Genomic DNA, 27881 nt, shown 5'->3' with positions numbered 1-27881 from the left:
GCCCATAATCATTTCTAATGACGACTGACGGCCACGTGCTCCTTACACCCATATCCATACACACTCCTGTACACCACCTAAACCTACGCACCCCGCGCACACTAGAGCCAGTCAACCCCTTAAACTCCACACCAAATTCATATCTATTATTATTCTCTCCACTGAAACCCATACACAAACCCCCAATTCATAATATTATTATTAGGGTTTCACTTCAAATTAGCCTTTAATTCATTCAATTAAACACTTACACGTCATCAATATCTTATTAATTTAGCTAATTGAATACATATTAAGTGTTAATTTGTTATTATTCAATGCGTTTATACTGTTTAGTTATCTGGTTGTTAGTAAACCCTAGGTAGTGGTTTGGTATATGGCGCCCAGCCGGAGAAGAGGCGCCGGTAAAGCGGCGGCGACGGCGGCGGCGTGCCGGAAGTGGAAGGTCGGCGATCTGGTTCTGGCCAAGGTCAAAGGCTTTCCGGCATGGCCTGCTACGGTATGTAGAGTTGATTTCATTTGTGTTTAGTTAGGGTTTTGACTGACTGATTGATTGATCTATAAGGTGTTGAATGGATTTAGTAGTAAAGTTTGAGGCTTTTTAATGGTTTTAATTTATTTGTTGCTGCTAATTTGATTTTTTTTTATTTTATTTAGTATTTTCTTGTAATTCTTGAAATCATTTTAATTTTATTTTTTTCAATTTATTTATTTAGTATTATCTTAAAATTCTTGAAAACATTTTAACTTTGGATCTAGCAATAATTGCAGTAGTGTTAGCTTGACATTGATATCACACATCAGCAATGAATCCCTTATGTTGTTGTAGTGTACTAGTGGTTGGGGTTTTGACTGACTGACACATAAGTTGTTGAATAGATTCTTTAGTACTAAAGGTTAAGGCTTTTTGTTGCTTTTGTTGATTTGTGTTTAGTTAGGGTTTTGACTGATTGTTTGATTGATCTGTAAGGTGAATAGATTTAGTGCTAAAGGTTAAGGTTTTTTAATGGTTTTGGTTTATTTGTTGCTGTTAGTTAATCCAATGAGTTGTTGATAATAATATATCTGTAAAATCATATGCTTGGTGTCTTGTAATTTAGCTTTTTTTTTTTTTTTTTGGGGGGGGGGGGGCTTTAAGCATATGAAAAAGTATTAAACTTGCACTTATTTTGTGAATTTGGTAGAGCTGAAGTGTATTGATTTGTGGTTACTACTTTACTTTGGGTTTTGACTGACTGATCTATAAGTTATTGAAGAGATTTAGCAACAAATTTTAAGGCTTTTTAATGTCTTTGGTTTTTGTGTTGCTGTTAATTGATTGAGTTGTTGATAATGTCTTTGATCAGAGCTTTGGAGTTGGTACATTCTTGTACTTCTTTCTTGAATTCATTATAATTTTGGATGTCAAGGAACTGTTTTTAGATTCAACAAAAATTGTTATGGTTGTATTGGTATGAAAGGAAGTATTATGTTAAGCATGGTTTGTATATTTATCATGTATCTGTAAATAGATATGCTTGTGTCTTGTAATATCCTGTTTTTAATTTACTTGGACTTAAGCGTATGAAATTTGTGCTTATTTTGGGAATTTTGTTGAGTCGAAGTCTATTGGTTTGTGTTTACTTAGGGTTTTGACTGACTGATGTTTTTGAATAGATAGATTTGGCACTATATCAAGTCTTTTTTAATGTCTTTGAATTTTGTGTTACTGCTAGTCTAATGAGTTGTTGATAATGCTTTTTTATTGGTCCTTTGGAATTGGTTTTTTTTTGTTCTTCTTTCTTGAAATCATTTTAATTTTTGATGTCAAAGAATTGTTTTGATTCAACAGAAAATTGCTATTGTTGTATTGATATATAAGGGATTATTATATAGCATGGTTTTTAGATTTTATCTGTAGATCGATATGCTTGGTGTCTTGCAAATTGCAATATCTTGTTTTTAGTTTTTTGGACTTTTAAAAGTATGAAACTTGTGGTTATTGCTATATCTTGTTTTATTTTTCCGACTAAGAATATGAAACGTGTGGTTATTATAATTGTTCACTATAAACGTTTTCCGGTTTCTTTGTTTGGGAATCTTGTAGTGTTAGTGTTTGTTGATTTGCATTTACTTAGGGTTTTTACTGACTGATTCATAAGTCGTTGACTAGATTCAGCACTAAAGTTTATGACTTTTTATTGCTTTTGATTTTTTTTGTTACTGTTATTCAAATTAGTTGTTGATAATGCATTTAATTGTTATTTTGGGCGCAAAGAACTGTTTTAGGTTCAACAAAAAAATTGCAGTAGTGTTAGCTGACATAAGCAATCAACCCTTTCTGTTGTTGTATTGGCATAAAAGGCGGTCTTTATATCATGGTTTGTAGATTTATCTGTAATTCGATATGTTTGGTGTTTTGTATTTTCTTTTCTTCTTTAAAAAAAATTCTTTTCGGACTTTTAAGAATATGAAACACGTGGTTATTGTAATTCTGCATGTTTGGTTGCAGGTAAGTGAGCCAGAAAAGTGGGGGGTACTCTAATGACTGGAAGAAAGTTCTAGTCTTCTTCTTTGGAACACAACAAATGTGAGTATACCTTTGCAACGTTTCTTACAAGTTTTTATTGTTCACTAAAAGTCATCAGTCAGATATACTGCTTCTTTGGGTTTATAACTTGAGGAAGCAGTGTCAGACAGTTTGCTTTTATAAATAAAGTGAAATTAATATTTTTATGATGCTTTGCTGCGACAATAGTAGACCATAAAGTTAATAGGCTGGGTGGGGACTGGAGAGATATAATATTATTATACTCACTAAAAGTTATTGAATGATATCCTTGCTAACCTCATTTTTAGGGGATTTGAGTGGACCAGTTAGCTTATCATTGATATGTTGTTAACTTATCATTTATTTTTTTGCTGTTATTTGACAAAGATGCTATCATTATAAAGAAATTTACGAAATGAGATTGAGTTACTATATTACATGATACTTATGTTCAATTTTATATATACATCTCGTTTTTTATTACTAGCATGCCATTGAGATAGTTGCACAAAACATGTGATACGACTTAGGTCATTCGGAGACAAGTATTAACAGTTAATGATGTTTTATCTGGCTTGTCTTAAATATCCTTTCATTTGTTATCAGGTAGCTTTCTTTATAAGAAATATGTTCTATTTTAGATAAAGATTAGGGATTAGAGTTGCATTAGGACAGATATACTCTTCAACCTATGCATAGTTTGATCAGCGATTTTGATATCATTAGAGAGTGCTACCTCGTGAAAGTAAACTGTGGCAGAGTTGTTCAACCTCTCAAGCTTTGATTAATATTTTCTTTTTATTTGTTCATTTTATTTTGCTTTATTTACAATCTATTAATTTGGTTCTTATGAACATCAGAACATGATGTTGATAATTTCGTTGTATTTTTCATTTTTGATAATCAATTTAATGTTTAGTATTCAATTACCACTGTTATGATAACTGTAGTTAACTGTAGTAAATAAGAAGCAACCACTTAGGCCTACGGTTCTTGTTAGAAATTCAGAGGCACGCACACGCAACCACAAACTGCAGAAACGTAAAGAACACAAGAATTAGCATGGTTCGGTGTAACCGACCTACATCCATGGGTGGAAACCAGGGTTATTCTTTATTGAGTGAAAATTTTGATTACAGGTACATAGCTTATATATATAGACTAATCTAGGGTTAATAACTTCATGAAGAAATCACTTTATTGGCTGGGCTTAGGGCCGGCTGCCTCTGCGCCCCGCTTCTCTTCTGCGCACCACATGTGGTGGCCCGAAAGTAGGCTAGGCCTTAACAGTTCTAACTCACATTAGTGAGCCTAAATTTGGTTATTACTCATAATTTTATTGAAGTTTCTGGGAATAACACGTGGACAAAACTGGTACTCTGGTAGGACACTAACCTATAGATGTAGTTTGCAACATAGTTTGTTAGTTTTGTGGGCTTCGCTTCCCACAAGATCAGTTTTCAAACGTGTAGAATTAAATAGTTAATATGGCATACAACTACACACGACGTTCTGTTAGATTTTTTTGATCTTCACATTTTAGCTGTGAATGATATTAGGTTTTTGTTTATATTTAGAGACTAGTATTATTTTTTTTAACCAACACATACATTTTTACTTTCTATTATTATTACGCCTTTCTATATCATGCCATTTGTGCCTTGTGATAAAAGGATGGATGAAATGACAATATAAGTTGTAATAAAATGACCAAAAAAGACGTTCTTGTGCTGAAAATTAGAAGTCTTTTAGTTATGTTAAAGGGATGGGTAATTTGGTGGTATTAGGTAATCTCATTCTTGGTTTGAAAAGGGTGGCTCGTAAGGCATGATGCGATATTGTGAGAACATCAAACTGGTTATCCAAAGTTGCTATATTGACCACTAAGTCATCATACACTCAGTAGCAGAATCTGTTCATCCAAACACTAAAGACTGGTATTGTTGCCACATGTCATAGTTAGCAGAAGCTGTACATATGGCTAGGCTTTGTACCATATAGTCATCTACCACACTTGTTAACATGTGCAGTTTTTTGGCCTATTGTGTATTATGAATGTGAAGCTGTTCTATGAGTCTGGTGTAGGGTTTTTATAGCTTCATGTAAGCACTGTTGATTTGTCATTTTCATCTTGTTGAGAGGTGGCAGTTTGTCCTGTTTTCTTTTGAATTGGTCTCCCAAATGTATTTATAATGCTTAAAATTTCCAACATCACTTTATTCAAGAAGTCAAATTATTATTAAATAGTATTTTTTTTCGCTATCATACTTTTCACCAACTATTTATCAAATATTTTATAGTTTTGGACAAAGTGTGTTTCTGGGAACCTTTTTTATTTTATTTTACTTTTATTGGAAATGGGTAAGGTTGAAAGATAGTGCTTACATGGGGGTGCCTTCTTGAAACATTTAATCAGACGGGGTTGTTGGTGACATCTCCCTCACCTCTCTAGTTTTTATTTTTTCTTTTCATTTATATTCATTTCGCATTAAACCTAGTTGTTTCTCTGTTAGTATGCAACAAAATTTTGAAAAATCTAAACATACAGATTTGATTATTTTATTTTGTATGTCAACGTTTGGATATAAGTTTACTGAAAACCGTGTTGCATTCGAAATAAACATATTATTTGATACTGCGAGACTAAAAGTCACATTTTTTGGATACAACTCGGTTTTCAATAAAATTACTATCGAAACAGACAAAAAAGACAAAACTGAATGTCTAGATTTTTAAAAAGTATTAAATATTACATGTTATTAGAGAAAACTAAATTAAGTATTTGTGTGGTGGAGCGGAAAAAAGAAATAGAAAAATGGAATTTAAAAGGTGGGGCAGAAGTCCCAAAGGCGAGAACCCCATCTGTGTAGATTTTAAGGTGGTACCCCTGAGTAATCACTTTCTTTTACTCTTGTTGGTTAAAAAAATCGTGTTTTGGGTCTGCCAGATTTGTATGCTTTCGACCTGATTTCATTGTGAACCGTGTCTCAACCCGCTCGATATGCCACATTTATCTTGTTTGCCCCTGGATTGGTATTGTTTGCATTTTGTGGGTCCCTCTGGTATGTTGATGTGTCAGTATATAACTACTATCTCTCTTCGCAGAGCTTTTTGCAATCCAGCTGATGTGGAGGCTTTTACTGAAGAGAAAAAGGAATCTATCTTGAATAAACGTCACGGTAAAGGTGCTGATTTTCTTCGTGCTGTAAGGGAAATTGTTGATAGTTATGAGGAATTAAAAAAACAAGAGCAAGCTAATAACATTAATAATATAATTGATCAAACTGCTTCAACAAACGAGGAATGTGTCGCCAGCTCAGCATCAAAGGGTGAGGCTGTCACTCCTGCTGTTGTCCCGTGCTCAAAACCTTCAGATTTTTTAGGTCCTAATGGTGAAAATGCTGCTTTGCTGGCGCAAGATGACAAAATGGCATCTGAGTGGCAAAATGGTAATTTGGCGGTCAAGAAAGCACCTTTACCGACAACATACTCCAGAAAGAAACATTCTGGTTCTCGCGTAGTTTCTACTCGAAGGTCAAGAAGTTCGGTAAGAGAAGATGTGTTGCGAGACGGGCCACAAAAGAGGACGAAACGGGTTAGGACATCGTCGACTTCATCTGATGGATCAGGTTCGAATGCGAGTCCGGAAGAAAATGGGTCTGAAATTGTGACCGTTGACTCCGATACCAAAAAGTTAAACGAGGGAAACTGTGTACAATCTGGTTATCAGAAGGTTATTGAAGTTGAGTATGATATGCAGCTGAATCAGACCCTTGAATTTCAAAACAAACCCGTGATTAATAAGAAGAAAAGAAAGCCAAGCAGAAAACGTGAATTCCATGATAATACCGAACCCGCTCAGAACTCTGATATTGAAAAAACTATTGAAAAGTATTCTAAAGAAGACGGTGATGAGCACCTGCCTTTAGTGAAACGGGCCAGGGTTCGAATGGGTCAAACCGCGGAGCCCGTGAGTGGAGCAGAAGATACGGGTCGGGAAGGATTAAACCACGGTCTTACATTGCACAAATGTAGTGTTAATAAACCTCCCGTCTGGGAAGCTAATAATAATAGTAATAAACATTTTGTTGATGATGAAGCTGCTTTACCACCGTCCAAACGACTGCATCGGGCTCTTGAAGCCATGTCTGCTTACGTGGCGGAAGATAAGCAAGATTCTCATAGCGGGCCATCTGCCATGAAGACAATTATTAATGGCAGTTTGGAGAATAATAGCAATGTATCTTCGCCCGTTGAGCAGGATGAAATGGTAGAAAAGATTGACGCATCCAATCAAATTTCTATAACTATTAGCCCGGAGCAAAAGCCGGTTGAAATGTCTCATAGCGGGCAATCTGCGATGAAGACGATTATAAATGGTACTTTGGAGAATAACAGTAATGTATCTTCACCAGTTGAGAAGAATGAAATGGCTGATGAGATGCACACGTGCAATCAACCTTCTAGAACTAGTAGCCCGGAGCAAAATCCAGTTGAAATCGCTGACTGTAAAGATGATGCTATGCTGGATTCTTTACCTGAAGCGGTTGAAACAGTAACGGTCCCAGAAAGTCCGAAACCTACAACAGAAGTTGTTGAGATGAAGGAGTCTACTCCTGAAAAAAAAGATCCATCTGATGTTTCTTTATTATATGATAATGGAGTTGTCTTGCATGGTGATGTCACTTTGGTGCAGTCTTCTCCCCAAAAAAGCTGCAATATTGTAGACCATTCGATTCAAGACGATACCAATGATAATGCAATGTAAGTTAATAGTTAATACACATCAAAGTCATATGTTTGTTGAGGTGTCAAAATAGTTCAACGGGTCAAAACAGGTCTAATAAGCTAACATATTTCTTAGTTTTGTAAAAAAAAATTATTAAATATGATTTTAAAATCATATATTAAGAGACCTGTTCATTGACTTCAACACATTTATATGAAAACATGTCATAACGGGTTTGGGTCTTGAACTGAAAACTAAAAAACTGAAAATATCATAGTTTTGTTTGAACAGAAATGATTTTAGGAAACCTATTTGATCAATATGACCTTCTATTTTTAGTATATATATTTTAATTATCCCTGTTTGACTCTTTGTTACTGGAACCATTTTTTGTTTTAGAGTTGAAGATGTTGAAGAAACCAAGAAGTCAATAACGGAAGTAGATGAACCTCCATCTCTTACTGTTATGAAAGAGGTGACCGTTGACCTGGGTCCCGAACCTCTTCTTTCAACTCATATCTCTGAAGGTGACACGGGCCACAAAAGCGCGTCACGCACCGGGACACCCTCTTTTCCGACGGACCCATTAGACTCAGCTGATGTGTCACAGTCCTCGCCACTCAATAATACCTCAATTTGCCACCCTGTATCTACATCATATAATGGCAGTTTACCTGAAAACATTGACCCGGGTCCCGAACCTTCTCTTTCAACTCATATCTCTGAAGTTGAAACGGACCATAAAAGCGTGTCAGGTATAGTGGCACCCTCTCTTTCGACTGACCCGTTAAACTCAACAGACATGTCACGAGCCTTGCTGCCTAATAAATCCACATCACTTGAAAACAGTGACCCGGGTCCTGAACCGCCTCTTTCAATTCGTATTTCTGAAGATGACACGAGCCACAATAGTGTGTCAGGTACCGGGACACCCTCTCTTGTAACCAGCCCGTTAGACTCAACAGATGTGTCACGGGCCTCGCCTCTCAGTAATATTTCAATTTCCCATCCTGTATCCACGTCATATAATGGTAATCTACTTGAAAACAGTGGCTTGACTAGTCCCAATGTGCATGAAAAAATGAAACAAACTGGCAACACACGGAACACTATCTCAGAAGCAAATGCAGCTTTGACTTCATTTGAGGCGAGTCTTGGGACTCTAACACGGACCAAAAAAAGCATTGACCGGGCTACCCGTATTGCCATTGACTGTGCTAAATTCGGCATTGCTGTCAAGGTAATTTACTTCAGTATTTTTGTTTATTTTTACCAAAATTTGTTTTTTTGTTAAGATTTTGATTGTTATTGGTAATTTACAAGCAATTGTTTTGAATGTAGGTTGTGGAGACTATTGCTCGCAGTTTGGAATCTGAATCAAGTTTGCATAAACGGGTGGACTTGTTCTTTCTGGTGGATTCTATTGCGCAATGTTCTCGAGGGCTTAAAGGTAATTTAGTTACCCTTGTTGGTTTGTTAGTGTGACAGATTTAACATTCATTGACTTCATTATTGGTAAATTTGCACAAATAAAAAAATCACTTTTTCGTGATCTTAGCAACCAACTTACAGTTTATTACTGATTTTACCAACCGCCTTCAAACCTATTTGCAATTTATTACTGATTTTAGCAACCACCCTCATTTTAACTGATTTTACCTGATGCTGCACTGGTTATGTTAAAATCGATAATAAATGTAAGTTGGTTAAATTTAGAAAAAATGTGAAGATGTTTTTATTTCATGCATTTCCCTCTTTCTTTTTGTTATGTTTTCTTGCACTTTCTTATATAAGTGATGCTATAATTTGTTGTTTCAGGTGATGCGGGCGGTTTGTATCCTTCAGCTATCCAAGCGGTGCTACCACGGTTATTGTTAGCTGCTGCTCCTCCAGGAAGTAGTGGTCTTGAAAACCGCAGGCAATGCTTAAAGGCAAGTTTTCCTTCTAAGATATTGTACTCCCAAAATGGCCAGTACTACAGAACTTACTAATTTATATCTGTATTGTTGGATAGGTTTTGAAGCTGTGGCAAGAAAGAAAGATTCTTCCGGAACCAATGATCCGTCACCATATTCGTGAGCTTGATTCCCTTAACAACTTGTCTTCTAGGATCAGTAATTCCCGTCGGCCCTTCAGGAATGAACGGGCCTTTGATGACCCCGTTAGGGAAGTTGAGGGTATGCTAGTTGATGAGTACGGAAGGTATTAAATTAAATTATTTTATTATAACTATTTTTCTAAGTAGTTACTTAAATCGAATACATAATGATTTTGTTTTGTTTAAATGGAATTTAGCAACTCGAGCATACAGTTATCTGATTTTTGTATGCCAACAATGTTAAAAGATGAAAAAGAAGAAAGCGATTCCGATGAGGAGGGTTTTGAGGCGGTAACTCCTGAACGGGATCCCGAGATTTGTGACGAAGGTGACAAGATTCTTACGCTTACGCCTTCAGCTGAGAAGCATACACATGTATTGGAGGATGTTGATGGCGAGCTTGAAATGGAAGATGTAGCCCCTACTTGTGAAGGTGGATTTACAGTTACTGCTGATGTGGCAAAAGTTGCTCATTTGCCGCCATTACCAAGTGATTTGCCGCCTTCGTCACCGCGTTTGCCGAATTCTCCTCCACCTCATGCCGCCCTTCCACCACCACTACCACCTCCCGCCACCCTTCCTCCACCACCGCCGCCCCTGGTTACCCTTCCTTCGCCACCACCGCCGCCAGTTTCATTTACTCTACCACCTCCAGCCACCCTTCCTCTGCCTCCTTCAGCCGCACTTCCTCCACCTCTTCTATTACCTGATGCCAGTGTTTATGTAGGTAGCCAGGTAAGTTTGATATATATATTTTTAATATTGCTTGAAACTATGGATATGGGTGAACAATCGGGTATAACTTGAACCAACCCGGAACCACTAAATCAATTAGTTCCATGCCTGAGACCACACCAAGATTTGATTATTGGATCTTGCTCTTATCGGGTTCGGGCTTTCCGGCTTAGATTTGAGACAAAACTGACTCGATATCAGTTTGAGTTCTATATATTGAGTGATAAAAGTTGATCCGTTAGTAGAATGGAAATATGAAATTTAAATTGATAATGGATGGTTTTTTTTGAATCTAAATTTTGAGCCCGAACCTGACAAGACAGACCCAATACTCATATTTTGGTCTGGTTTTGGGTATGTAATATAAAGGTTTGCTGGTTCAGGGTCGGTCTGGGTTGTACTCAGTTGCTGACCCCAACTTGTGGATTAGCTGCTTAGCGATATGTATATTAGCTAGGAGTCAACAAAATGTGTTTAAAATGAAACTAGACAAAAAGTGGGTTTAACTTGACTTTATCTGTTATAACCGGTACCCAAAGTTAACTGTCTTGACCTGTTTCTCAACCGTCAAGTCTACCGTTTTGTCAGAATTGATACGTGGATGGGTTAAGGCAGGTGATTTTTGGGTTAATTCTAAAGTGTTTATAAGGCATAGAACCTTCTAAATCATTTCATTCTAAAATATAATACTTCGATTATATATTTGTTATCATATTTAACACACAAGTATATCGAAAAGCTGGAGATTGTTGACTAGGTGGTTGTGTTTTTAACATCTATATGTGGCACCTGGCATTGCAGAACGGTAATGATGATTCACATCAATCAACAGCTGCCATGTCAGTTCATTACCATCCTTCTGAAGTACCGGAATCATCAAAATCATGCTCGTTCAGCGCCCCTCGTCCACCTGTTCAAGCCACCAGTAACGTTCACCTAAGGCCGCCACACCCCGCCCCTTCATCTCAGTTCTCATATTTTCAATCTGACCAATCGTGTCGGGATGTTCCACCACCTTCATATCCTGGTAGATTCCATTTTGTCAATAATACAGATAGTGGTAATTTTCACAGTGATCATGACAGAATGCATGCGCATCCACAGGATGACAGCTGGCGATACCCGCCCCCTCCATTCTCGGGTAAATTTATCTTGATTTTACATACTTCAAATTTTCAATTACTGTTTTTAGAATTATTATTATTATTATTATTATTATTATTATTTGTTGAGAAAATTTTCTTGTGTGTGATAACAGGTCCTTGTCATCCTGACGGGCCGAGAGGAATGTATCTTCCGAATATGTACGCGGGCCCACATTGTGAGCCTCCAATGCCCAATAACACTTGGCATTATCCAGTAAGACCTCCAAATCATAGAGATATGGCACCCCATAGACCATACCCCGAAGCATCTGTTCATATGGCTAATAGAGGTTTGCTCGTTTTCTTTACTTTTAAATTGTTATAATGTTTAAAGTGCGTTTGAAAACTGACTAAGTGTAAACATTGATAAATCTGTGGTGAATAAGCTGTTATCATAAAACGTTTACAAAATTAACAACTAATTATAAAATTTAGCACAAGCTGTTTATAAATGCTTACAAACTCTTTTAGCTGCTTTATAATATAATTTTCACAACTATATTGTCAAAATGCACACAAATGAAACAGACTTTAAAAAGTTTTTTATTTTACGTAATCAAGTTTTTTGTTCTGTTTTTTTCGTTTTCCCATTTTTTTAACATTTATTCTTCCTTATATCTTTTAAACACTAAATTACAATTTTTGTGTCTTGAGGTGTATTGAAAGTTGCACCTTTTGTTTCCAACTTTTTTACCATTCTTTTTTATACTTTATTTTCTTTACTTTTTTTTGTGAAGAGAAGAAAAAGAAATAAAAAAAAGGTAAACTGTAAGGGGGTGTTTGGTACAGAGAAAAAGAATGGGAAGAAATGGAAATAGAAATGGGAGAGAAATGGAATTGGAGAGAAATAGAAATGGGTGGAGAATTGACAATCATTTCCTTTGTTTGGTACAATAGAGAAATGGGTGGAGAAACGGGAGCAGAGACGTGATTAGGGTTCCGCCTCGGCATCATCATGGTGGAGAAATGGTGGCTCAGAGACGCGTCGCAACACCGCGAACGGAGTAGAGCGTCATCATCATCGCCGCGCAACATCAACACCGCGATTTAGGGTTCCGCCTCGCAACACCGCCTCGCGATTTAGGGTTTCGTTTTGGCTCAGAGACGCGAACGGACGTGGCTGCGGCGTCGGCCGCCGTGCCGGACGTCGGCATCATCATCACCATCGCCGGTCGGAGCATCATCATCATCATACGCGAACGGAGTAGAGCAGAGGCGCGATTTAGAAGCAGAGAGAATTCCATTTCTCTTCCAAATGGAGAGAATTGGATTTCTCTACTTTTTGCCTACACCCAATTCTCCGCCCAATTCTCCCAAACAAGAGAAACCTAATTCTCCACCCTCAAATCTCTCTACCAAACACCCCCTAAAATCTGCACATTCCCTTGCTAATCACAAGGGTAAAATAGTCATTTTTACAAAAAGTCAACGTAAATATTAACGGCAGTTAGTTGAAAGGACAAAGTATGTAACTAACCATAAAGGTAAAGGCAAACGATTATTAAGCAATGAAAGATAATATAACCCAAGGTTGCAAAAGTCGCTAGGCGGCCGACTGGGGAATTGGGTGTGATAAATATAAAGAAAATTAACTTTTGGATATTATATATATATACATGTCAAACATCATAAGTTTACTAATATTTATAACAAAATATGTGAATATCAATATAAATAAGATAAATACATTTTTAAATACTAAATTAGTCTAAAATTTACTAATCATTGGTTAAAAAAGCGATTCTTTTTTTTAATATTATAAAAATATGAATTATGTTTTATTTTGTAAGTCAAAATCTGCTCAAATTGGCCAACTGGATGTGATTCTGGCTGAGGTTGATCACCTTTATAATAACCCGTGCATATGTAATCATATGTTTTTTTAACTTTATTTTTTTTATTGCAGGTCCTAACTATTGGAGACCAAGGTGACACATAAGGGACAAGCCATATAATACTATTTGGAAAAAACAAACACCTTCCAATATTATAAACAACCCAAATATTCACTTGAAATCAACAACAGGCTTATTACAACAAAATACCCCTTGTACAATCTTCTAGAAGAACACAACCTATTGCATGCATCAAACAACAGTCTTAACAGTTTTCATGAAATCAAGATGCATAAATTCCTTTGTAAATGCATAATACAGTTCAGGGTGCAGTCAAAGATACTGTAACATCATGTGGTTCTTTTGTCATTTTTTGTAAGGTTTATTATCATATGCTGTCTGTCTGTCTGTCTGTCTGTCATTTATGTGTTAGCCAAATTGTTGGATGTTTTTTTATTAGTCAATTGTTGGGAATTGTGGTTACTTGAAACTTTGATATTGCCTGTACATGTTGGTTATGTTTGTTGGTTGTTAAGTGAAGTGTATTTATTATATCTTTTTTCATAGTTATTTTGATGCTACATGTTGAAAACTACTAGTTGTGCACAAATTGAGATTTTTTAATACCCGGTTCTTGGTATGGAACGGGTATGACCGATATTGAAAATCAGGTATTGGCAAAGTATGGGTCGGGTTTGGGTATAGAACCGTGTATTCTAAAACCGGGTATTTGAATACCTTATTTACGGGTAGAAAAAACCCTCTTCTAGTTTTTATTTGAATACTCTATTCTTGGGTATTGAAAAAATCGAATTGAGAAACCTAATCTATACCGAAAAAAAAGCCCTAAAAAATCGATTTTTTCAATACCCAAGAATAGAGTATTGAAAAAATCAATTTTTTAGGGCTTTTTTTTTGTATAGATTGGGTTTCTCAATTAATTGCACTTTTTTTTAGGTATTTTTTGGGTATTTTTCGGGTATAGATTGAGTATTTCGGGTATTGGGAAAACCGGTTTTGGGTATAAATAAAACTAGTTTCGTGATATTATGGTATGGTTCAGGGTTTGGGTTTTTTGTGCACTTCTAACCACCAGTACCGGTATGGGTCTGAGTTTTGACCCTTTTATCAAATTGTTCGGGTTAGGACTCATCGGGCTAGTTGTGAATGATGGCTTTTTGACCTATTGACCAACGGCCGAAGCATACACTCAACAAGATTGGTTAGTGTAGTACTACGAGTGAGCGGGGTGGAGTTCTTATGGCACCGCGAGGTTGTATTAAACGCGTTACATGCTTTAACTACAATAAAGCTAATTTTTTTTACAAAGAAACAAAATTTTATACAAAACAAATACAGAAATAAAAAATTATTACAATACAATAAAGATAAATCCATCAAATCAAAGAACATTGTAAATAAATATTTTCTTTAATTTTTTAAATTAATTAATTCCAATGCAAATATAGAAAAACTAGATAGGTACCTCCTTAGGGTGGACAGCATCGATTAATGAGGTATCGACACTGTTCACCCTAACCTACCGTAGGCGAACTTGGTCTTCAAAACCTTTAACATTCCCTCTAGGATTCCCTTCAAACCTCCCAATCTTAAAATACTTAAACCCTTCATCGCCATAAACCGCACTCGCCTTCCCTTCGATAGCCAAATCCACCAACGCCCCGCCCCACCACCGGAGCCATCTTGAACCCGTGACCCGAAAACCCACCCGCAACCACCACATCCTCCCCAAACTCACCACCCAAAAAATCAATAATATAATCCTCATCCGGTGTCATCGAATACAAACACGACAGACTCATCACCGGCCCGCCTTCCCAATCAACCCGGTCCCCAAACGTGAACCCGATCCATTTCTTCAAACGCTCAATAACCGTCGTAACCGTCATACCCGAACCCCCCCCCCCCCCCCATGTCCTATTATCCGGATCACATTCTCGCCACCATGAACCGCTATTTTAATCAAACCCGGGTACTCCAACACCGGCGTCCCATATATATACGGCTCACCATAACTCGCAAACGATGGAAAACCGGACTCAATATTAAAACCTTCATTAACCCTCCAATAAAAAACATTTGTCTCAACTGCCTTTATAGGCAAAATCACACCCGCATTCGTAACCGCTTTAACTAACTTACTAACCCACGCACCCGCGGTAACAATACACTTTTTACCCCAAAACTTTACCCCTAATTTACTACTAACCAAAACCCCCCCTCTAATATTATCATTATCAATACCTATCACTTCCATATTATCCTTAAGCAAAGCCCCATACTTAACCGCAAGCGTTTGAAACATCGCAACCGCCTTTGTAGGCTTCAAAACGCCTCCTAGCTCGGTCACAACCGCAACCCACTCTTCCGGGATATTAACCCCAAAATTATTTTTCGCCTCGTGACAATTTAAAACCTTGTAAAAAATATTATTATTAACTTTACAAGTGTTTATGACCGACACGAGGGACGAGTCATCAGCTGGACTTAAGTCAAGTTGTTGTGACTTGAAATACACGTTATACCCGATTTCTGACTCCGCTAGTTTCCATAACCGTTCGGTCGCTATGACCATTGGCGGGTAGTAGGATTCGGGGTAAGTGGCACGAATTGTTCTGGATTCACCGTGGGATGACCCGCGGTGGTGTAGGAAGTCGAATTGTTCGAGGAGTAAAGTTTTGTGGCCGCGTTTGGCGGATTGGTAGGCGGTGGAGCTACCCATTACGCCGGCTCCGATTATTATTACATCGAATTGGGTTGGATTATTTTCCATGTTGTGTACAAGATTTATTAAGGTCTAAGGAGTGAAATGGAACACTTGTGATAAGTTGTGACTTGTTGGTTTAGTTGAAGTTGAATATAGAATATAGAATATAGTGAGGGGTAGATTTGGCATTTTTGAAGGGGACAATAGATTTTTATCGTTACTGATGTTGTGATGACTAGGATCTGATGAAGTGTAACTAGTGGTGCTAATGTGCACGTTGTTCATGTACTATATTTTATCCCATATATTAATTTACAACTTCTCAACAACAGCTTTAAAGTTGTGCATCCTGTTCTTATTATTGTACAAATGGGGTTTTGTGAAACATTTGATGGATGACTTTTTTTTTTTTTTCTTGAAGTTTTAATATATGATCTTCCTTCAGTATTAGCCTCATTAGATGCCCTATATGCTTACTGAGATGTTCACCATCATATTACTATTGAGATTATCATAAGCCAAAACTATGATTAGATATATGACTTTTGTTGGTATGGCTGTTTACAGTGTTGCTCTGTTATGACTTTTTACCAATTCATCTTCAATTTCTCTTGCTCTGTTGTGACTTTGAATGTATTTCATTATCATTCAACTATAATATAATTTCTTGAACAGTTTGAAGGAGTTGACTTTGGCCCGACAATGATGTTTATCTGAGCCTGTGTTGTCTTGGATTGGCAACTGAGATGGCTTGGTTGTCGATAGAAGGGAAGTCCGCCTCAAATCTAATGGCTTTCATTTATAGTTGTGATGATAATTCGGTCATAGGCATGGCAACTTATGTTGCAGCCATGGTGCAGAGCTGAACCTATTGTGATTCTGCTTCTCAAACCGGTATCGGTTTTTGGCGTCGCAATCTATGTTGCAGCCGTGATGAGCCTCGAGTTGACTTCACGTTTATTTTTAATTACGTCATCATATTTGTTTATGGTTGTCACTTGAATCATTAGAAGGATTGACTTGATTTTGATTGGACTTTCATAAGTATAATGGTTTATGTATTTGATTTTGTCTCTTTAGATCAATTTATGGCAATGATGATGTTCGGTTTTTGGTATAGTAATGTATGTTGCAGCTGTGATAACAACCTCAGCCTAATCCTAGATTCTTTTACTTAGTCACATACCCGGAAACGTTTACGTAATCTTTAATCCATGTTTTCACCCATCTTGCATTCTTATTATTTCTAACCAAGTTTATTTTAGTTCATTATGGAAAGTTAATTTTGTGTTTTCTTTTTCAGGTGTCACCACAACCCAGCACATCTCAGTTCGTAGCAAACCAAGTATTTTAGGTTTAGATGGGTTCAAGTCACTCTTTCATTGAATCATTTTCTAGAAGTGGCCCACATATGTTATCCACTTTTCAAAACATGACTTCGTTGGTCAACACTATATAAGAGAAAAAGGGCTGCATCTTCGTCTGTAAAGTTTCTTATGTGGTACGCGTTTGAGTAGAGAAACACTATATTCTTATTCTTTACCTTAAACGGGCCAAACTTTGTTATACAAATTGATACCCTTCCGGCTCATTTCTTTTATTTAGATTGGTTTTCCTTTTCCTGCTATGGTTGTAATATTTTTTTTTGTTTTATGTGTGCTAAATTAGATTTTTAGATTGTATATTGGTGAAGTTGAAGGCGTAGGAATAAGGGTTTTAGATATTGTTTTCTTGGTGCACACCATCTGGAATGGATTAAAATTAGAGATTAGGTTTCTTATATTTCTAGATGTTTAATTCAATTGTTTGCTTTATATATGGCACTAATTTTCATTTGCTCTGAATACCTATTATGAGTTTTTAAAGGTTTGTACAGTATGCTTTGTTTGTGATTATTTGCATTTCCTTAAAAGTTGATTATGAGTTTTTAACAGAATTATAGAATGTTGCTTTAGGTAAGTGGTTTACTGTTGCTTGCAGCCTGATCGTTCTAGAAGATTATGGATGTAATACAAGTGTTTGGCATACTAGGGTGATAGTTGCACTTTTATACTTAGTACGGTGTGCTAATGTATGTGGATCTAATGGGCCAACATTTTGGGCTAAGGGGGCCGAATCTATTCACTATAAAATAGTCATGCAAATAAATACGTTTAAAAAATAAATGGTTAAGGCTGTCTATAAATAATATTTTAAATTAGAATTAATCATGGATAATATATAAATAAATGCGTTCAAAGTTAAGATTGTCTATAAACAAATTTATAAATAATTTTTATACTAGAATTAATCCCGGCTAATATATGATAGTTTGAATTACTAAATTCAATTATCTTATTACTTTTACCATATGTCATATTGGAAGCCACAACATAAGCAAAAAAGAAATTAAAAAACAAGAGACAACAACACATAATAAAAGTCAACAACACATAATAAAAGTCAAATGATACAAATGGAATAAGTGTTTGATGCATTACAATCCCCGGTCTCAACCTCAATACCTCATAGTAACACAACCAACACTCAAAATGAAATCAACTACAACTGAATCTGACTAAATTTATCTTGTACGGTACAACAAAATAACACAACCTAGGCAAACCAACAGGGATGAGATTTGTACCGAATAGTTACCGGAACCAAAAGTACAAATAGTAATTTATGAAAAAATAGATACCGAATACCGTATCAAATCTATCGGTAAATACCGGTACCCATTACAAAATTTTCATCTTTATATGGTATCAGTATTTCTGGTACCTCTCTATATGGTATCCATATTTAGATACCATATCTGTATTATATGGTCAATTCAATATCGTACTGATACTAAAAATATTAATACCATCTTTATATTAAATATTTTAATGGCTACTTTTGGATAGAATAGATATTTGGTATCCACTTTTTTCAGACGATACTGGTACCCGAAAATACCATTACCGAAATTAACAAAAGTTCATACCGAATAAAGTATGATATGGGTACCAGTAACTCATCCCTGCTCACGGATCAAGTGTTATGCCCATTCGATCCATTATTTCAAAAACCATTTTCACCCGTCGGACCATCAAAAAACTCATCCGAGCTATTCCCCGTCCCATCATCACCACCACCGTTCCCTCCCACCTCACCCCTCCCAGTCCCTTCATCCGACGACAACTGCGCAAGCCAACAAGTGCCATGTAAGTGCCCATTCACACAAACAAAATACTCCAACGCGCCGTCATCAGACCCAAGCCTCTTCGCCGCGTTCCTCGGGACCAACCCCGCCGACGTCATACTCCAAACACGCGCCCCACAATACGGACACCTCTCACTCTCTTCCAACGCCACTTGTCTCGCTATCAAACACGCACGTGTCATCGACTCACGAAATCCCCGAAATACCCCTCGAAAAACCCCCAAATCATCCTCTAAATCACTTAACCGATGCTCACACGGATCACTAACAAACAATAAGTCACTACGACACCGTTTCATTAAAAAACTTCGACCAGATGTTTTCGAGAACCGGGACTCGGTCACAAAGTGACCCGGTTTAGACCGGCTCATGACAAAATTCCGGGTCGAGTCACACCCGCCACAGTAAAATAATAATTTGGCTAAAGCCGGCCAGCCGCCGGACATGCGGCTGCTGTGCACGCCGTTGGATAACGCCTCGGTTATCCGCGGCGCGCGGAATAAGCAAAGTTCGCGCCATAATAAGCGTTTTGCCATGGCGCGAAGTCTGCGGCAGACGGAGGCGGTACGGCAAAGGACTTTTACGTCCCATTTTATTGATTCCATAACCAATAGTAACACTCGTTCGTTGAAGAAGTCCGGTTCGTGTGAACCGGAGCCACCGCCGGTTGATGAGTTTAAGCGTACTCGTTGATTCTGATTCGCACTCATTTGTACCGGTTCTGTTGTTGTTTCGGATCTCCGGTGAAATTGACGATCAATTTGTACGGATTTTGTAGTTAAACCTGATCTCCGGCGAAATTGAGCTTCAATTTGAACGGATTTTGTTGATTTTTCAAATCTCCGGCGAAATTGACGATCAAATTGAACGGATTCTGTTATTTTCCGGTGAAATTGAAGATCAATTTGAGCTGAATCTGTTGTTTCCGGTGAAATTGAAGATCAATTTGAACTGATTTTGTTATTTTCCGGCGAAATTGAGAATCAATTTGAGCTGAATCTATTGATTTCACAGATTTCCGGCGAAATTGAGGTTCAATTTGATCAGATTCTGTTGTTTTTTCCGGTCAACGGCAAGGTCAACAGCGAAATTGAGGATGTATTTGAACCAACTGTTGTTTTTTCGGTGAAATTGAGTATCAAATTGAACTGATTCTATTGAATTCTCCGGTCAACGGCGAAATTGAGGCTCAATTTGAATTGACTGTTATTTCTCCGGCGAAATTGAGAACCAAATTGAACTGATTCTATTAACTTCTCAAATCTCCGGCGAAGTTGAGTATCAATTTGAGCTGAAACTGTGTGTTTTCAGCGGTCAACGGCGAAAATTGAGGCTCAATTTGAACTGACTGTTGTATTGCCGGCGAAATTGAGAATCAATTTGAACTGATTCTATTAACTTCTCAAATCTCCGACGACTCTCCGGCGAAATTGAGTATCAATTTGAACGGATTCTGTTATTTTTCCGGCGAAATTAGGGTTATAAATATCTATATTGCATACGTGTCAGGTGGATGAATAATATTGAACTGATTCAGTTAATTTTCCGGCGAGTAAGGGTACCAATCCTATATATATAGGTACACGAACCTTATAGTGGGGTTATGTACGTGTCAGGTGATAATTAGACAACCGATTAGTTAACCCGATTCCGTTACAGATACATAACAACGTGGAGTGATACATATACATTATACACATACACGTGGAGTTTAAATAAGTGGATGAGCCACGTGTCCCATAATATGTGTAGAAAAGTTGGTTGCTCGAAAAGATTTGTAGGGGTTAACGTGGAGGGTTTTGAGGGTTTATGAGATTAGATATTTTGTGGTGTGGGACACGTGGTGGTGTGAGGTGGTGGACACGTGGTGGGAGTGACTTGGGATGGAAAAGGTGAGTGAGAGAATATTATTTTATTATTGTTTTGATTGGGATATTGTGATTGTTAGATATTTGTGAGAATGAAATTAGGTTGGTGGTGTGGTGGTTTGTGTTTGGATGTTTGAGATATTTGTTGAATTGTTGTTGTACCTTGGTCTGACATGTTTCATTGTTTGTAGGTTGGTGTGTTGTTATTATTTACTTGATATAAATGATGGTGGTGATAATGTAGCATTGAATATTAGACTGGGTGTAGTTGGGCGTTTTGTCCATTCAAAAAGTCTCAAACGTCTGAGAACACCATCCTCTGTGGGTGTTCTAGAAGGAGAGTGTTTCCCACAAATCGTTGGAAGGGGGGAAGAGGTAGAAGGTGATTGGTGGTTTATTTATTTATTTATTTTTATAAAAATAATAATAAAATAATAATGTGATAATGATTTGAAGAGACTTCATCTACTTCACCAATTTGTTGTAAAACGCCCCTATAGTAACATGACGCAAAACACCACCATAGAGGCTCAATACACAACATATGGTCTTATAGGAATTTTTTTAGGTGAAAGTTCAAAACATGGTTGGTACAGTTACAGCAAATGTATGATTTGCCTAGGGTGGTACAACTATAGAGTTAAAGTTGGTATAATGGGTGATTCTTTGCTCACCCAACTTTTTCGCTTAGTGGTGTAATTTTTCCGGAAAAAATCAAAAAAAAAGTTTATATATATTGAGTCTGGCTCATCCAAATTATTGTTCAAAATCATGCAGTTCACCCATATTATGTCTTCAAGGTCCACCGTTGATTGGTATAAAACCTAGTGTTTACGGATCTGATTTTAAAGAGACTGGTATTTTAAATGGTTTTATCTATAACTAAGCTTTGGTTCCAACTTATAAGACAATACAATGGGAACTATAGAAATTGTTGATATGTCTACTTGAGTTACCTTTAATTACTATCCAATACTGAATATTGAGATTATTGACAATAGGAGAATTATATTTATTTGATTGTAGTTTTTAGAAGAATATATTTTTTATTAATATATTATGAACATTATTTCTCTCTCACTAAAAAAAAGAGTCCAAAACCATCATAATGATGATAACTTCATTTGCCATTTTAAAATATTGATTATATTAATGTATTATGAATGACATGTAATCACTATTTAAAAATCCCAAAACTAGGATGCTTTTAATGGTGGTTTTTAGAGTCGACCATAGAAAATAGAATAGTTAGATACACCTAACTTTTCACAACCAAAATCTTAGCCTTGGGTACCAACATAATGATAATCGATTGAAAAGGTACGTCTGCGCAAAGACCAACTGGTTCCGCTAGACCCACCATGCTCCGAGAGATGAAGACCTTACACGCAGTAAGCCAGCTGTTCCAGCAGGAAAGCCTCCCTTGGTACAGTACCCTACCTGTTCCTGCAGCTGTGGGTACATACCAAGAAGGAAGGCTACCCGCACTAACGGTAAGGCTACACGCATAAGGCACTAACTCTTACACTTCAGCAATGTCACCTGAGGAAGGAATGAGCAAGGCGGGAATACTCCCACCCAAATGAGCCAGTCCGTACGCTTCTGGAAGATCTTTTGTACTATACCTGCCAAGGTATGGACAAAATAGACAAGATCTGACCAAAGCAGCCCATGAACCAATCACAGGGTGACAGCTCACCGACAATAGTACGAGGAGGAGCATGCTCCAGTACAAAATGTCACTATCAGCCGCTGCCTACCCACCAACCACCAGCATGGCACGTACATAGCCCACAGTTGGTGGAAAAGGAATATTATACAGCTGGTTGTACCTGCTTGGAAACCTACCTTCGGCTATAAATACTCCAACACCTTGGAACGGTATCATCATCATATATCATCTGATATTATCTTATCGTCTCTAGTTATTTCTCTTAATATACACTTATATTCAGAGCAATCTAGTCTGATTCTCACGCCGGAGGGTGGTCACAAGGAGGAACCCCCCCCCCCCTTCTCAGTGACGAGCTCACGGTGTCTGTTTTGCAGGTTGAGAAGAATAACCATCTTTGCCGGACCTAACCCTCGTGGGGAACATCTACTTAACCCTAAGATTATCCTTAATCTGCCGGGGTCACTTAGTGTTTCTTCATTGGCGCCATCCGTGGGACAAAAGCTAGAACTAATTCTTTTTCAGTTTTTTCAAATCCTCTGGAAAGATGGTTAAGGTTACTCCGATGCCAAGGCCAACGAGTGACCAAGAAACTCCGGTAACCACAACCCCAGCTACTGGGGGAACACCGGCGAGTACACAATTTTTACGAACACTACCCCGGTTACCCAAGCCGGGGCAAGTGCAGTAAACAATCCTTCACTGGGATTCACCGATACCCAGTTGGAGAGACAACAGACGAGGCTACCCCGCCAAACACTTGATCAAGTTAAAGCGTGGGCGGAAGCACGTCAGAAGGAATTCCAAGCTGAGTTGGATGAACGCTTACGTTCACTCCAACAAGCTGACGAATTCGGAAGCACTCGACAACAGCTCAACATGAGCAATGAGTGCGAGTACTTGGACGATGATTGGGAGGAGTCCGACAGTGACGCAAACCCTCGTCATAGGGCGAAAGGGAAGCGCAAGGAAACAGACTTCCAACCAAGAAGGAATTTTGGAGAAACCTTCAAACCAAGGAACGCGGGGGGAAACCCACGTGACTTCTCCAAAACCTTTAGACCAACTGTTGCAAATGCGGGAACGTCCAAGTTTGCAAGGGACATTGCGGAAGCAATCACCCCGAAGAGTGCCAAACAGATGTCCAACATCGGCACTTATGATGGTATATCCGACCCAGACGATCACTTGAACAGATTCATAGCGGGGGCAACCGTCAGCAACTGGACGGAACCCACGTGGTGTTATATGTTTCAGATGACGCTGGTTGGAGAGGCCAGGGCGTGGTTTGATCGTTTACCGGTCCACCACATCTATGATTGGGCGGATTTCCAACACAAGTTCAGCCAGCACTTCAGTCAACAGAGGAAATATACTGAAGAGCAGTGGACGATCCTCAACTGCGTTAGAGAGGAGGATGAATCTTTAAGAGACTTCATCACCCGCTTCAACTCGAAGAAGCTGAGTCTGGGCACCATAAGCGAAGATCTTGTTCGCGCCGCTTTCATCCAGGGCGCCGAATACCCAGAGCTTATCCGCACATTGACGGGTAAAGAAGGCATGCCATCCACGTGGGATGCCATCATGACGGCGGCCAAGCGCTTTGCCGAAACGGATAAGCAACTGGGTAGGAATCTTCCCCAGAATACAAACCTCTACACGCAGAGGACTAGAGAAAACAACGTCCGGACCGCCCGGCAAAACAAAAAGAGGAAGCTAGGTATTTGGCAGTCAAGGGTAAACTTTGACACCTCATCCAGCTCTCGCCCTCTAGTAGGCGGAAGGGATAACACGCACCCATCAAGCCGAAAACCCCGGTGGACGCCACTCACCAAAAGCGTCACGGAGATATTTGCCACCGAAAAACTCCCATGGCCAAAAGCTCCAATGATCCGGCAGCGACATAACGCGGATCAGAGAAAATCCTATGACTTCCACGGGACAAAGGGTCACACCACTGAGGAGTGTACATCCTTGAAGGATATTGTTGAAACATTCGTCAAGGATGGAAAACTTACACACCTTGTGGCATCAATCAAGAATGGAGGGAGGAATGATAACCGATACAAAGGCAACGGACGAAAGCCCGTTGACATCAGTATCCACATGGTTCATAGTAACGTCAGAGGAAGAAAAAGACGAACGACAGAACCATGCGCGTGGAAGGAAGCTGAGGTGCGTTTCCCGCGAGTGCCAGGAGGACCCAGCAAAGAAGGCCCTATCGTCATCAAAAGCCAGCTGGGGCACTACATCACTTCCCGCACTCTTACTGACAACGGCGCCTCGTCAACGGTTATGTACAGGCAGTTCTTCGACAAGCTAGGCGACGAAGACAAGGAACGCCTGGAAACGGTCTACGCCTCAATGGAAGGGTTCGATGGCAGCACAAACACCCCCCTGGGTATCCTATCTTTCCCCGTCATTCTCACGGACGGGAAACACTCCCGCACAGAAGACGTGGACTTTGTCGTAATGAGGAAGCCACACCACACATACGACATTCTCTTCGGGAGAGACGGGATGGCAAGATTCAATGCCGTGGTATCTTCAGTCCACGGCATGATGGGATGGCCAACAGCTGAGGGTGTAGCGATGATCACCGGTATTCCCCAGGTATGCATCGCATCTGTCTCATCTGAACCCAAACCAAAGATGGCTAAACCAACCATCACCGAAACAGAAGAATGGGCCTTCAATGGCAAATACCCTGACCAGGCTGTTACCATTGGCCCAACAGTCACTGATCCTACGCGCACCTTACTCAAACGCTTACTACAGAAAAACGCTGACATCTTCGCGTGGACACCAGCTGACATGACTGGTGTACCTCGAAGTAAGGCAGAGCATAAGCTCAAGTGTGACCCGGCTTTTACGCCAGTCATACAAATGCGCAGAGTAATGGGGGCGGAACAAGCTAACGCGTGTAGAACCCAAGTCAAGGAACTCCTTGACGCGGGCATCGTACGTGTTAGCAGATATCAAACATGGGTTGCAAATCCCGTCATGGTACCGAAATCTAACAAACAATGGCGCATGTGCATAGATTTCAAAGACTTAAACAAAGCATGCCCCAAAGATTGTTACCCGTTACCCGAAATTGACCTTAAGGTAGATTCGTTAGCACCGTTTCGCCTTAAATGCTTCCTTGATGCGTATAAGGGGTACCATCAAATCCACATGGCCGTTGACGATCAGGACAAAACCGCATTTCGGACGCCCGATGGCACATTTTGTTATCAAATGATGCCATTCGGACTTAAGAATGCCGGGTCCACATACCAACGCCTGATGGACAAAGAGTTTCATGCCCAAATTGGGAGGAACTTGGAAGTCTACATGGTTGACTTGGTCATCAAAAGCCCTGAGCCAGAAGCGATGTTGAAAGACATCGAAGAAACTTTCAACACGCTCAGAAAGATAAACATGAAGCTCAATCCGAGCAAGTGTTCCTTTGGGATGGAAGAAGGGAAGTTCTTAGGAGTCATTGTTACTAAAGATGGCTTCAGAGCGAACCCTGAAAAGGTCGAAGCCATTATCAAAATGGAATCACCTACTGCCATCAAGCAAGCTCAGACACTGAATGGACGACTAGTCGCACTTAACCGCTTTTTGGCAAACCATGCGGATAGGTCGTTCCCATTCGTGTCAACATTGAGAAACTGTTTAAAGAAAACGCACTTCCGCTGGACACCAGAAGCGGAAGCAGCTTTTCAGGAAATTCGGTCACGCTTGATCGAACTCCCAACGCTCACAGCACCAGAAACGGGGGAGGAATTAATCCTATACCTTTCCGCCACAGATAGAGCAACCGGGACAGTCCTGCTAGTAGAGCGAAAAGGCATCCAGATGCCAATCTACTATGTTAGTCGTGTCTTAACAGACGTAAAAACCCGGTACTCTACCCTGGAAAAATTAGTCTTAGCACTTGTACAGGCTTCACGCAGGCTAAGACGATATTTCCAAGGTCACCCAATCACCATTCTCACCAACTTCAAACTTGCAAACGTTCTAGGCAAACCCGAATTGCCAGGACGCCTAGCCAAATGGGCAATAGAATTGGGAGAATACGCGATAAAGTACAAGCCATGACCAGCCATAAAAGGCCAGGTCTTGGCCGACTTTATTGCAGAAGTCCCCGCTTCGCGGGAGAAAGAGTGCCAGGAGGAGGCCCAACCCTCTCCAGTACGGGACATCGATGATGTCTGGCGACTCTACACTGATGGAGCAGCCAACAACGAGGGTTCAGGCGCAGGGTTGAAACTAACAAACCCAGCAGGCCAAGAATACACTTACGCTATTCGACTGGATTTTCCAAGTACGAATAACGAAGCGGAGTATGAAGCATTCTTGGCCGGGCTGAGAATTGCGCGTAAGATGGGAGTGAAAAACTTGGAAGCCCACGTGGATTCCATGTTAGTAGCCAACCAAATAAACGGGACGTACACGGCCATGAACGACACAATGGCCCTGTACCTCGCACAAGCAAAAACCCTTATGCGCGATTTTAACGATTGTAAAGTCATACACGTCAAGCGTAGCGAAAACAAATCTGCGGATGCGTTAAGCAAGCTTGCATCATTAGCCTTCACCCATTTGGGAAAGGACTTCCGCATTGAACTCCTTGGAGCACCATCAGTCCCGCACAAGGAAATCTGTGTCATCCAAACCGGCACAGAAACTTGGATGACACCAATAATAAATTACCTTGCGGCGGGTATACTACCAGAGTCAAAAACACAGGCAAGAAAAATACGCTGTAAAGCACTGAACTATCAACTCATCGATGACATCCTTTACAGACGTAATTTTCTTGGCCCACTCATAAGATGCGTGGACAACCAAGATGCTGGCTACCTCCTAAGGGAAGTGCACGAGGGCATCTGTGGAGTACACGCAGGTCCACGCGCTGTTGTAGCTAAGCTAAACAACGGGGGATACTTTTGGCCGGGGATGCATACGGATGCGCTGGCATACATCAGAAAGTGTAGGTCTTGCCAACTCTACGCACCCAACACGCATCGCCCGAAGAATGAACTTGTTCCAGTCACCTCTTCATGGCCATTTCAGAAGTGGGCCATCGATGTGACAGGCCCATTTCCCACAGCAGCAGGGAACGTTCAGTTTCTAGTGGTAGCCATCGACTACTTCACCAAGTGGATAGAAGCAAAACCCTTAGCCCAAACAACCGCAAAACATATCAAAAAATTTATTTGGGAATTTATTATTTGTCGTTTTGGACTTCCACAGAATTTGGTGAGCGATAACGGCACCAACTTTGCTGACAAGAAGCTACAAAAGTGGCTGGAAGAACTTCAAATCACCCACACCTTTACCTCAGTGGCGCACCCGCAGGG

General features: G+C 39.3%; 3 pseudogenes across 2 annotated transcripts; 1 reads left to right on the top strand and 2 right to left on the bottom strand.

The window, feature by feature from the left end:
- The first annotated feature begins 69 nt into the window (after positions 1-69).
- LOC143580348 (protein HUA2-LIKE 3-like) lies at positions 70-13451 on the top strand (annotated as a pseudogene). Its single transcript, XR_013143629.1, has 11 exons — positions 70-499; positions 2492-2569; positions 5636-7294; positions 7659-8499; positions 8601-8709; positions 9078-9190; positions 9274-9461; positions 9555-10092; positions 10894-11233; positions 11351-11527; positions 13144-13451. The product of XR_013143629.1 is annotated as a protein HUA2-LIKE 3-like (transcript).
- A 1064-nt stretch (positions 13452-14515) lies between these two features.
- Positions 14516-15911, bottom strand: LOC143580356 (putative sarcosine oxidase pseudogene; annotated as a pseudogene).
- Positions 15912-18845: 2934 nt separating this feature from the next.
- LOC143580350 (EID1-like F-box protein 3 pseudogene) lies at positions 18846-20040 on the bottom strand (annotated as a pseudogene). Its single transcript, XR_013143631.1, has 2 exons — positions 19940-20040; positions 18846-19897 (listed from the first exon to the last, which is right to left on the bottom strand). The product of XR_013143631.1 is annotated as an EID1-like F-box protein 3 pseudogene (transcript).
- Between the last annotated feature and the right edge of the window lie 7841 nt (positions 20041-27881).

The sequence above is a fragment of the Bidens hawaiensis genome, unplaced genomic scaffold (assembly GCF_021521415.1).
Source record: "Bidens hawaiensis isolate Kalapana, Puna unplaced genomic scaffold, B.hawaiensis_p1.1 tig00030361_1, whole genome shotgun sequence".
Classification (NCBI taxonomy): Eukaryota; Viridiplantae; Streptophyta; class Magnoliopsida; order Asterales; family Asteraceae; genus Bidens; species Bidens hawaiensis.
Note: the sequence above shows the minus strand (reverse complement) of the source record. Positions and strands in the feature narration are given on the sequence as shown.